Source organism: Choristoneura fumiferana, chromosome 27 (assembly GCF_025370935.1).
Source record: "Choristoneura fumiferana chromosome 27, NRCan_CFum_1, whole genome shotgun sequence".
Classification (NCBI taxonomy): domain Eukaryota; kingdom Metazoa; phylum Arthropoda; class Insecta; order Lepidoptera; family Tortricidae; genus Choristoneura; species Choristoneura fumiferana.
Window position 1 is genome coordinate 4,820,170 of NC_133498.1, and position 13,878 is coordinate 4,834,047.

Sequence of the window (13,878 nt, forward strand, 5' to 3'; positions counted from 1 at the left end):
TCTATACAACATTGCAAAAAAACGGCAAGAAAATCAAGTTTGTTGGGGCTCCCGTAAATATTTATTTTATTTTAATGATTTATTTTTAAAGTGATTATACAACTAAAGATTCTGTGAATATTTCAAGCGTCTACCTGTTGCCGTTATTAATATCAAGCAAAAAACGGCAAAACAATCACGTTTGTTGTATGGGAGCCCCCCTTAGACACTTTTTTATTCTGTTTTTAGTATTTACTGTTATAGCGGCCACAGTAATACATAATCTGTGAAAATTTCTAGTGTCTAACTATTACGGCACAAGAGATAGAGCCCTCTGACAGACGGACGGACAGACACACAGAGAGACAACGGAGTCTCAGTACTCCACCGACAACAGCGTAACGTAAGAGAGAAAAAGAGATACAATAGCTATCCCTCTTATGTTATATCCAACTCCCACTAATATTATAAGTGCGAAAGTTTGTAAGTATGTTTGTTTGTTACTTCATCACGTCTAAACCGCTTAAATTTTTTACATCAAATTCGTTATACAGATATGTAGTTTGAACCCCAGGGAAGGAGTTAGTATAGTTTTCATCCCGGAAAATGGCATAGATAACAAAATCTAAGCGGACGGAGTCGCGGGCAACAGCTAGTACTTATGTGTATAAAGTGAATACAAGGAACTGTCAACAAAAAACATTATACCTAGCTATTATACCTAACTAGCGTCTACCCGCGGCTTCGCACGCGTAAATCATTAAATACAGCAATTGAATTGAAATTCCGGGATTTTATTAAATTCTTGTGGGAATTCCCTAAAATGACATCGTGGTTTTCATTGACGGTAAATTAAAACACCTATGCCAAATTTTATGACTCTAAACCCAGCGGTTGTTATTTCGCGATGTTATCCCTATCCCGTGAGAATATCGGGATAAAAAGTAGCCTATGTGTTATTCCAGATGACCAGCTATCTACGAGTACATACCAAATTTAATGACTCTAAATCCAGCGGATTAGTTCAAGATGTTAGCCCTACCTATCCCGTGAAAAAATCGGGATAAAAAAGTCAACTGTGTTATTCCAGACGTCCAGCTACCTACATACCAAATTTCATGACTCTAAGTCCAGCGGTTGTTATTTAGAGATTTTATTCCTAACCCGTGAGAATATCGGGATAAACAGTATCCTATGTTTTAATCCAGGTTATAAACTAATTTTGCCAAATTACATCCAAATCCGTCCAGCCGTGCAGCCGTATCAGCGTGAAGAAGTAACAAACATACTTACTCACAAACTCACTCACTCACAAACTTTCACAATTCGGTATTTGACAACTTCTTCCTTTGACTGACATGTCGTTTGTACCAACTTTGTGTATGTTTTAGCAAAAATAAATGATTTATGATTTATGATTTCCTGAATTTGCCATATCTTAGTATTATTACGAAAATATATATATACAGACAATGTTTAGCGAAAAGAAAACTTAAATCGGTTGAAAATTGGATTTATAGGGTATTTTTTGAAAAATCTGTACCTGTCTCTTTCTCAAACGCTTTTCTCTATACAGCAAGTATGGCGGTACTGGCGTGTGACGTCACATGCCAGTATGTCTTTCTCGGTCTAATCTTGAATTTCAAACCCTCATAACTCTGTTATTTGTAAAGGTAGCTTGAAAATTGTTTCTCTATTCGATAACAAGCATTGTGTAGTTTTAACCTATAAAACATATACAAAATAATCAAATACCGTATTATATTATACCGTTTTATTTTGTATTGTATTATATTAGTAGGATTTTGTTAACAAAAACTTATTTATTTTGTGATATGGATCCCTGAAAATGAATGAGTCATCGTGTAATTATTGACTTTAAACTTTGTGAAAACTTTGAGAAAATATTTTCAGGATTTACGAAAGATTCTTTGTTATTTTTAGAACAATAACGTCCTTTTCTTTCGCCCTTATTCTAGAAGCAACGCGGCTCGAAGGCTGCTGCAACACGCGCACTCCCCCCCACCTCTCTACTCGCGCGACTTCCCATCAGCTCGAAACAGTCGAGCTAAACTCGATTTAAGACGTGAGTTATCCGGGTCATTATATTTAATATTGCTACAATACCTGATTTCAAATAAGAAAACCCGCATTCAAATCAGTACAGCCGTTTAAGAACTATGGTGCCACAGGCAGACACACAGACACACATAGCAAACTTATAACACCTCTCATTTTGGCGTCGGGGGTTAAAAAAATAACAATAACAAATTTTAGGCAACAAATTCAGAAAAAAAACTAAGGAAACCAGACAGTCGAAAGACAGATAATTTCTTCAAGCCCACGTTTGACACTTTTGGATGGTTAAGATAAATACGTGTCTAAAAAAAAAAAAATGTCAACTAATTTAATTTAAAATTAATTGTACTTAAATAATTATCGTGAAGGTACCTATCTACATTATGTATTTCCAACACGGACGAAGCCACAGGTTAAAATTAGTCGAGCATCTCACATCTGTCCGTCTGTGTGTTCTGTGGTTTTCTAACACTTGGTAGCCCGGTGAACGGTTGTGTTGCTCTGAAGATGAGCTCTTGTTAAGTTCGAAACGCGTCAGTGTAGTGTGACGGTTGTGATAGATGATTTTATGTGATTTGTGTATGTTGCTACATTGTATGTTCTTACAGTGTGGAGAAACTGCATCAACACACATTTTTTGCACAAAACTAGTTATGATAAGGTCGCGGGTGAGCAAAGTACCTAATTGTTTCAGTTCAAAGTAGTCGACTCACAAAATTTTACACATTTTTTTAAGTACAAAGTTCACATTACACTCATTTGGATGAGTGTGTCAAATAGCTTCGTAATGCTTGAACAAATTAAACATGACTTGAAGGAAATTTCTCATTACAAAACTCAAAAATCATGAAAACAATTCGGAGAATCGATGTCTCGTGATTACGGGTCATTCTCAAGGTTGTGAGTCCTTTTGTTTTTTTTTTATTTTAGCTGCATGTATGTCGGCGGCCGATCGTAAAATCCGCCAGATCACGAAATTCCTAGGCATATCCTGAAATGCCGCCATTTCATGAATTGGCTAAGGGACGTCCGCCATATCAAACGTCGCCATTTCATGAATTGGCTAAGGGACGTCCGCCATATCGTTCAAAACTCACCGTTTAACGATTTGACTAATGACGTTTAGGCAGATCATGAAATTCCTAGGCATATCATGAAACGCCGCCATTTCATGATTTGGCCAGTTTAGGCAGATCATGAAATTCCTAGGCTTATCATTTTCAAGGAAATAAAACCAACCAAGTGCGAATCGGACTCGAACACAGAGTCTCATACACAAAAGGGCAAAAATATGTAAGGGATCGCTTTTAAGCGGTAAGACCGCCTCTTGTCTACCCTGCATTTTGTGCCAATCCTACAAATATTATAAATGGGAAAGTTTGTGAGTGAGTGAGTGAGTATGTTTGTTACTTCTTCACGCTGAAACGGCTGGATGGATTTGGATGAAATTTAGCAAAAAGTTAGTTTATAACCTAAATTAAAACATAGGATACTTTTGATCTCGATATTTCCACGGGATAGGGATAAACTCTCTAACTAACAGCCGCTGTGCTTAGAGTCATGAAATTTGGTATGTAGGTAGTTGGTCGTCTGGCATAACACATAGACGACTTTTTATCCCGATGTTTCCACTGGATAGGGATAAAATCTCGAACTTTTAACCGCTGGGTTTAGAGTCATGAAATTTGGTATGTAGATAGTTGGACATCTGGAATAACAAATAAGCTACTTTTTATTCTGATATGCCCAAGGGGTAGGGATAAAATCTCGAAATAACAACCGCTGGGCTTAGAGTCATGAAATTGGGCATGTTGTTTTAATTTAACGTCCATGAAAACCACGATGTATTTTAGAGAATCCCGGAATTTAAATTCAACTGCTGTATCTAATGATTTACGCGTGCGAAGCCGCAAGTAAACGCTAGTATACAATATCTGTACCTACTGATTTGTAATGTGCAATAAATTATTTGTATTAACTCGTACAAAATTACAAAAAACAAACTTTACCGGTTAAGTCCAAAAAGTGAGAGATTTTGTTTGTTGTTGTGATCGGTTTACTTTTGTATTTATTTTTACGGTTTCTGATTTTTTGGTAACTTGTTTGTTGTTGTGATCGGTTTACTTTTGTATTTATTTTTACGGTTTATGGTTTTTTGGTAACTAGAAAGGTAAAGCTATAGCTAGACATACATATCAACAAATGATTCGCAGAGCGTATTAACATAGTAGTTACTAAGAGCACCCCTGAGCCCTCCTGTGTATTTTTTACACCATTTTTATGATATAAATTATGAAAACATTAAAAAACCTCTGCTGTAAAATTGGTGAAAATGTAATTAATTAGTGTGAACTAGGGTATCGATATATCCAACTAGCTTTTACCTGCGGCTTCGCACGCAAATCATTAGATACAGGCAGTTGGATTAAAATTACGGGATTTTGACTCATTAGTGTCATTTTTTAAAAGAAAGAAAGAAATAAAGAAAGAAAGAAAAAGTTTATTTTGGCTCCAAAGGTACCACCTAAAACTATGACTAGAACTAGCACTAAAACTAGGGCTAATCCGTAGCCCTTCGTCTTTGGAGCAACGCGACGCGACGGAGTGCGCGTGTTGCAGCAGCCGCCGAGTCGCGTTGCTCCGAAGACAAAGGGATACGGATTAACCCGAAACATGTCGTGCTAAACTCGATTTAAGACGTGAGTTATCCGGGTCAATATATTTAATACTTGTATGATTCTAAATAATCTTTTGAATCAGGCGTTTCTTTGCGGAGGTCAATATCAATGAACTGAAACAATTTCAGTTCATTGTAATTATTCCCCAACCCCTTCTTAAAATAATAAGTGAATCCCAGTTTTGTGCAAATTCAGTTTCAAACTCGTTTTCGGTACTATAGGTAGATTCATTCACGATGTCGCGTGCCGTGGTTCTTATTACAATGACATTAACGGCTAATTTTGACAAAATCACGCATCTTCTTGGATGGCACTATATAGTCCATTCAGGATAACATTGGACTTTAGAAGGTCACAGAAGAAGAGGTTCTACACATTTCGTGTCTGTACCGTTGTCCAGCAGTGGTGTAGCGGTGCTGGTCTTATTTTTCTGGTTTTTTTGTGCATTTATATTTCAGTTTGTGTTTTCAATTTAGGTTTTACGGGATGACCGTAAAAGTAAAAATTTGGAATTGAAATAAAAAATACAGAAAGTTTCCAAAAAACCAATCTTAATTTTTTGTGAAGTCGTAATAATGATGATGATGATGATTATGATGAATAAAAGAAGTAATCAAATGAAGTCATAATTTTGTTTACTTTGTAGGTAGATTAATACATAATGTACTTACAAAATACCACAATGATAATACGTAATTTTCTACATAATATTAATTCGATTTATATTTATACAAAATTTAATAAATGTGTTTCGTGGACTGATCCGCTCTCATTCCCTGTTTAAAAATATCCATTATCTACTCCTAGTTTCTGCTATAAAGCGCCAGCTATTTCAATTCCTTCCAAATTTCATCAAATTTGGTGCAGTGCTTTAGTTGTGAAAAGTTAACACTCATATAAGATTACAGGTCATCACATTTTGATCCAAGCTGGCGATTAAAAGCTACAAATAATGTACAGAATATGTCTTGAGTCAGCAATATTATAAACGTTCCGTTTCTTGCAGAATGTTCTTTACCTCTGCCGCTTTAGGTATTTTCTAGGGAGACGTTTATGTTTTTAACAAAATAGGAAAGTTTTCTATTGTATTTAAATTATTATATGAAAAATAGCAAAGCTAATCTCACTAATATTCATTGTAAGTAAATATGTATGTTTGTTTGTTACCTACCACTTCACGTCTTAACCGTTGAACCGATTTAGTTGAAATTCGGTACAGATAGTACAAGTCCCGGGGAAGGACGTAGAATCCTAGTTTTTATTCCGGAAAATTGCATAGTTACCGCGGGATAGTAATAAACGGATTCTACGTGAACGGAGTCGCGGGCAACAGTTAGTTACTGAATAATTGAAACCAATATTGACGTCTTCGATATGTTATTAAGAATTAAGTTTAGACCGTTTACTAAAAAAATTCAATTTATTAAATGACTTCCTAAAGCGTGCATTATAAAGAGCCTATTTTCCTTCTGTCCATTCCTAAATTGAACAGACTGTAGGTGTAAAAATAAAATAACGGAACGTTATAATTTAAAGATTTACAAATATTTACTCTATTTTCCTCGAGCCAGTTTTTTAAGTCAAATGACATCACATTATAATCTCGATCACAATCTACAAATTTATCTTTGATCTAAGTCACAAATAACTTAATCATATTTTTATAGACCATTTAAATATTATTTATCGATTTTGATTCGTAATCTTTTTAGGATGTCTGTACATACAAATAAATATGTAATGGGGTCAATAAATACAGTGACCTTGAATATGAGTTTAGTTAAATAAATAAATATCAAGGGACAATTCACACCAATTGACCTAGTCCCAAAGTAAGCTTAGCAAAGCTTGTGTTAAGGGTACTAAGCAACGGATAAGATTAGATTAGATTAGATTAAGATTTATTTGCATAGAATAAGTAGTTTTACATCAACTGTCATTAGATAGTAATGAGACAAAAGGTTTCTTATCCTGCTATTTGTAAAATTTTCTTATACTATCATGCAAATTACATTTTCTAACACTAAAAACAACTGTACTAGAAACTATCTTGCGACAGAAAATCGCCTACACTGTAGTATATTTTTTCCAACAGTATCTGCATTAACTTTTTTTTTAATATATTCAGGGGTACCTCCCGTATGCTTTTCGGTAGCTTGTTAAGAATTTTCATACACATGGCAAAGCAATGTTTTCTATATAAAGCTGTCCTAGGAATACAAACATGGACCAGTCTTTCAGGATTCCGTTTAATTCTTGTTGAAACGTTTCCTGCAGTATTAAACAAATACATATGTCTTTTTACAAAAATACAAATTTCAAAGATATATATAGGCAAGGAAGAGGCAGGATGCGAAGTTTTTTAAAGAGAGGCTTACATGACTTATATGGGGCAGCACCACATACGGCACGTATACATTTTTCTGTGCTATAAATACTTTATTAAAATTTGTACAGTTTCCCCATAGAATTAGACCATATCTCAATACTGAACCAATATATCCATGATAAGCGGCTAAAGTAGCATTCAAGCCTGAAATACGTCTTAATCTGCGCAATGCATAAACAAATCTGTTCAGTTTACAATTATTTTTTTCTATTTGCTTCTGCCAGTCCAAATGTTTATCTAAAATTACTCCTAAAAATGTAACATTATTCATTTCATGTATTTGTCAAACAAAGGGGAGGCTTTTGCCCTGCAGTGGGACACATTAGAAGCTATTAAAAAAAAACCATTTCATATTTAAAATCTGTTGTAGTGCCAATAAGTGTTGCATTAGTGTCTTTATAAAATATATTTTTCATCTCTCCTGTTCGGAAAGTTTAATTTTCATGGGTAGATAGCCGGGTGGAAAATTGCGTTTTCATCTCTAGGGTGGAAAGTATTTTTTTTTAAATTTTCGATTAGCCACGGAGTCGAAGAGAATTGAGTTACGTCAATGACACTTTTTTTTCACGTTTCGGCATGGCCATCTAGATGCACGTCGTGACCAAGGAGTTTATATACAACACTGGAGGTTGAACGCCGAACATCCGTTTAAAACAAGAAATTTGATCTTTATTACGTCACGAACATATTCCATCTCTTTCTTTAGTTAGGTTAAGAAAGAGATGGATGTCATTCGTGAAATGTGAAAGAAAGAGATGGAATATAAGTAATAAAGGTCAAACTTCTTCGTTCGGCGTTCTACCTCCAGTTTTGTAGGTAGGTATACCTATAAGCTCCTTGGTCGTGACCAACTCGATTTTTTTTTATACTCGGCCGTGACAAGTGGCCAGGTCGAAAAGGTACTTGGAGGTTGGATATAAGTAAATTCAATTTACTGAATACTGAAATTTAATTGAATGTTATCCTTATTTTTTTGTACTATTTTACTTTCCTCACAGTCGAAATGAAAAGTAGAGTGTCTAACTCGGGTGAAATTACCCATTTCCCCTCGAACTATTGGCGCTCTCACTTCGTTCGAGCCTTGGTTATCAATCTACTAAAGATTATTATTTTACGATAATAATCATTATCGATATCATTTAGGTAGAGGCGATAAGTGAGAAGTCACTATGACAGATCAAAAATGCTGTAAAAATTCCGATCTCTATACTAAAATAACTTCAATAACAAATAACTTCTACAATCAAACATGCATCAAACACCCATTTTTTGGCACTTTTACGCCATCTATGCGTTAAATAAGAAACTTTTTAGTGAATACATCTTACCAATTTTTGTTGTAGCATGCTGCTGATGATGTGAATCGCTTGCTTTCAACTTAAATGGTGCCGATCTTAAGACAGAGATGGCGTTGAAATAAAAAAAATAACAACTATTATGTAATCTGTTAACACCTACTGCCTGTAGAAAAGGGGGTTCTGATTTCGTAGTGATTATAATACTAGTTGTTGCCGCGACTTTGTTTATGAAGAATTCGTGTATCGTGTGCCCTCAGGAACAACTAAGTTTTTCGGGATATAAGGCGTCTTATTATTTATGTTGATCTTTTCTACCCATTACACCACAGATCGCGGCCACGTTTCATCGAACGATGCATTTGTTATTATTGCAGCACGTTTAGAATAGTACATTGTGTCTTATGGGCGGTAAACAAGGAATTACGAACGAGAGTCTATTAGAAGCCCGAAGTCGAAGACTGAGGCTTTAATGAGTCGATGTTCGTAATTCTAGTGCCGCCCGTGCGACATACAATGTTTTTCATCACATTTGCGGGTGTTTTTTTATTTCTAAAAGAAAAAATATAATTGTTACAAATATTGGCGATACCTTGGGCTGCGCTCTTGGCAGCGCTGCCCTCCGTCTCCCGCACCATGCGCCTGACGTGCATGTGCATGTGGTCCTGCAGCAGCGCGCGCAGCACCATCAGTACGGGCACGGACTCATTTACCGATCTTGGGCTTCATGACAAGAAAATGTGTACGCGCAATGACTGATGCGACCGACCACGGGCTTCATGACAAGCACATTAAGGTCGAGGGTTTTATTTGGGGGGTTGCAAGCAAGGTAGCCTGCATGTTACGACCCTATTTACTAGCAAGTGTGATGAAAAATATATTGCAGTCAGTCGTAAGTTAATACACAAATACCCTCTATTTAAGAATTCAACAGCAAAGATCATTTGTGAAGCAATATTATCTGGGCTGCTATAAAAACAATACCTAACCTAACCCTAACCTTTGCATTTGGCAACCATGTATTATCATCATCATCCCAGCCTATCTACGTCCCACAGCAGGGCACAGGCCTCCCCTCAGAATGAGAGGGCTTGGGCAGTAGTTCCCACGCGGGCCCAGTGCGGATTGGGAACTTCACACACACCATTGAATTGCTTCGCAGGTTTGTAAAAGTTTCCTCACGATGTTTTCCTTCACCGTAAAGCTCGTGGTAAATTTCAAATGTAATTCCGCACATGAATCTCGAAAAACTCAGAGGTGCGAGCCGGGGTTTGAACCCACGATCCTCCGCTTGAGAGGCCATAGGTCAAACCGCTCGGCCACCACGCCTTCATGATATTATACCATCTAATATTCAATTAGAGTGTTTCGATGAAATGTATTGTCATAGAAACGTATTATCAAGTACAGTAACACTGGTGAAACGATTTTCTCTCGATTTTTATAAGAATTTAAGGAATTGGAACTTACGATGAATCAAAATTATTGTAAAGGAGATTCGATGAACGACTATGTCGATATACAAATAAAATGATGAAGTAAAATTCGATGAATTGATTCTTGTGTAAAAAGTAATTCGAGCAATTCCTAAGTGATAACAAAATTCTGCTAATTCTGCGAACAAAATTCTGTGTTATGGGAAACAATAATCGATGAGACAATTTTCGGTAAAATGATGGATTACCATTTTTAATATTTTATTACGCCTGGATACTTGTTAATTTGGGTAGACGTATAATTTACTTTCTGCATGTGAGAAAAAATTGACAAAATAGGGATTAGTCAAATTTGCAGAAGTCCCCATAAATGAACTTTAACGTTTTTAAATTTTTCCTCCACTAAATGTTGCTATACCATTTGTATCAGAAGAGGAAGGTAAAATCGTCGTACTTCACTTATTCAATAAACTCCTGCAAAATAACAAATAAATCAATCAATTTAAAATTGCAAAACAGTTTTATTCACATTTTTTTATCGTAACAGGTTTAACGTTAGGATAATTAGCAAAAAATATGAGGAAAACCACAGCAATAAACAATAACTGTTATCTTACATTAATTATATATAGACCGTGCAGACCGTTTGCACTTATTCTGTTGTTTGCAGTTTCTTATGAAGTCGCACAATCACCAGCGACGGCATTTTGCGACAAAAGGTGAAGGAAAAGTGAATTTAAAGGAATTAGAAACCTAACTTGGTAAAGTCTTTTTACCAAAGATGTACGTTTAGTGCAAATATACCAAAATTCTAAATCTGTCATCGAATAAGAAGCTGACGATAAAGAAACAAATTAAAAGAACATAATACCTCGAAATGACTACATCTTTGTTTGGACTTTTTATACTGTGGAGTGCCATCGCGAGTGATTATTTTGTGTGTAATGGTATTCCCAGACTAAGACTTGGAAACGGGACACTTTTATCAAATTATGCAGAGGTTAAAATTGAATATGGTAACCCTTTGGAGCTTCTGTGTACAGGGAACGCTGTTAATTTACATATTACCAAAAACGGCGCAGACTTAGTGATTGATACAGTGAATAAAACAACGGTGAGGTTTCTCACAGAAAAACCAGAGCGTCAAGATACGTATTACTATTGTGAAGACTCTCAAAGTAATAATGCGACTGGTGTAAGAGTAATAGTGGACTCGCCCCCGTCTGTAACAGACTTCCGTTGCAAGTCAAAAAACCTCGAGTATCTCAACTGCACTTGGACATCTCTCAATATCGTCCCTGAGTTCTCATTGTACTACATAAAGGAAGAAATAACGTATAATTTTCTTCTGTGCAAACTAACCTATTATGATTCTATGTATTGCCTATGGGAAACGAAGAATCCTTCGATATCTTATCAAGATTTCGATCAGAAGCTGACTTTTCTGATGGAGACATGCAATCGTCTCGGCTGTGCCAACCAAACCTTTGTATTCAACCATGTCGCTATCATACAACCGGATCCACCTAAACTCACTCTATTAGGGAAATCTTCCCGAAGTGCTGTTATCAAATGGAACATCCCATGGAAACTATGGCTTATGGACTACTTAAGCGTGGAACACAGAATAAGTTATTGGTATGCCGGTGTCCACGAGATACAAGTCAACACAGCGTCTTTAGAAGAAAACTACGTGCCGACATTTGAATTTGAATTAAAACTTCCGTGTGCGGGTATATTCTATGAAGTCAGGCTCTCTGTGAGACCTAAAACAGCTGTCGGCGAAGAGTTCTGGTCTGAAGATGCACTTATAACATTTGTGACGGACTCTGAACCGAAAGACCTTGCCGCTGTCGATCCAACGTGTACTCGGCCTAGAGTAACGATTACTCCAGAGATAATGCTGTACGAAATTGAAAAATTTAGAGATAAAATTGAAAAGAACAGAACGAGCTTAAAGAAACAATAAGGTCGTTGAAACGGAGTTTTGAAGAAAGAACTAAAAATACTTAATACGCTTTTAATCAAGTAGCTGCTTAATAGCGGAATGTGATGTCGCGATGCAAAGCTTTTTAAGTATTTCATCAAAGAATTACTACATTTTCTAAATAGTCGCAGCGCTTTAAAACTTCATAAAGAAATGACTAAGAGGTTAGTAGACGTCTCAGGAGGCCGAAGGCTTCCACAGACAAAGAATGAAATAGCTTAGCTATTCAGAGAGGGAACGCTGCCAGCATCGTCTGTACCTTACCTAAGAGGACTGCTTTAAATAATTTGTTTTAATTTTATATATACAGTTTTTTATATTGGGTATGACTAGTTGTATGTAATAAGTAGATATTATAGTATTAATTTGAGATTAGTCAAAACTCGAAAATAAATACCTAATTAAAACAAAATATGACTCAGTAAAATAAAAATTACGTTAATTATAACCTTTTCAATTAAGATGGCTATTATTTGATAAAGACGCTGACTGTATTAACAGTAAGTATGTACTTATTAGGAAGCATAAAATTGTATACTTAAAAAAAAATCTTGTTGCTTGAATTATTATAAATTAAAATCACCTGTTTAAAACCGGGTGGGCCCTTTAACAGGAGCATAAAATTTAAAGGTAGAGAAACTGAACGACATTAGCTCAGCGAGTTTTAAAAATAATTCGTTTTTAGGGTTTCGGAGTTAAAATGGCAAAAACGGAACTTTTTTTTTTTTTTTTATAAAATATACCTAAACTTGGAAGATTCGGTATAAAATAAAAATCCTTAGAAAAATATTACTTACTTAACTTTTTCGTAATGGCTGCGGAACCCTATTTTGGGCGTGTCCGACACGCTCTTGGCCGGTTTTTTATTTTTATTTCACTTTAAAGTTAATTCGAAGAAGCAATGTCAAGGGAAAATCTAGACTCAATTATTTTTACAAGTCTCTATAATAATGTTTAGTGTCGTTCAGTTGGACGAGTATGATCCGTTTCAATCTCTTAGTAGTCTGTGATCTGTTTTAATTTTTACTCCTGCTATAAAGGGCCAACACAGTATAAACAAAAACGATTTCTTGACCCAGCCCAATAAAAACTGGTCTCACGAAGAAATGGCCGTTAACACAAACCGTATAAAAAAACTAAACTTTCGAAAAAGGAATCCGTTCAAAGCACCAACGTTACTTGACCTCTACTACAAACATCGATTGCTCAAACCAGAGGTCTTACTTGCTGGTTATTAAACTCCACCATTCTACAGTCGTGAAAGAAAGGAGTGATCTTTAGTACTTAAAAGAGAACGGAGAATTTCGATTGTCGCGTCATTAATTGAATGCTAATATAAAGTTGTTTTCATACACGGTACTCTGTTCAAGAATAGTCTGTCCATTGGCGGCCTACTTTACACGGTCAAGACCAAAAGTGTTGCCAGTTAATTTGACTTTTCCCGGAATATAGGGATATTGACAATTTAGGGATAATGATAATGATAAATTTATTAAGTATTTCACTTTCTAAAATTCAACGAAATAATTCGATACAGATATGCAATAATACAAGCCCATATAATGTTCTGATAGTTTTTTTTTTAGTTTTAGAAATGTGATATTGCCGTTGATATTTACTTTATAGTTACTATTTTACTTAATTTCTACTACTATGTTTACTTTAAAGTTAAAGTACCTAAGTTAATTCTTCATATTTTTAATAATTTTGTTGTTTTTAAAAATCGCTTAGCGCGTTACACAATTAAAAATAATTGGTAATCAATCTTAAATACCAAACTTAATTAGTAACCAAAAAAATATATAGTTTTTTTAATGACATCACGACTTGGCGAATAACATTTTTTCATTCCAAGCCATTTTGTGGGTAACAATTACCACTACTTATTTATTACAAATACGTAAATGACAATTGCCAGTCATTGTGGACATAACCACCTAGCCTAACCTTGTCATATTTAAGTGTCATTTTCATTCGCACGCTACCTTTTAAGGTTGAAAAATCGTGTTAATTTCACTAATACCAATAGCAACAC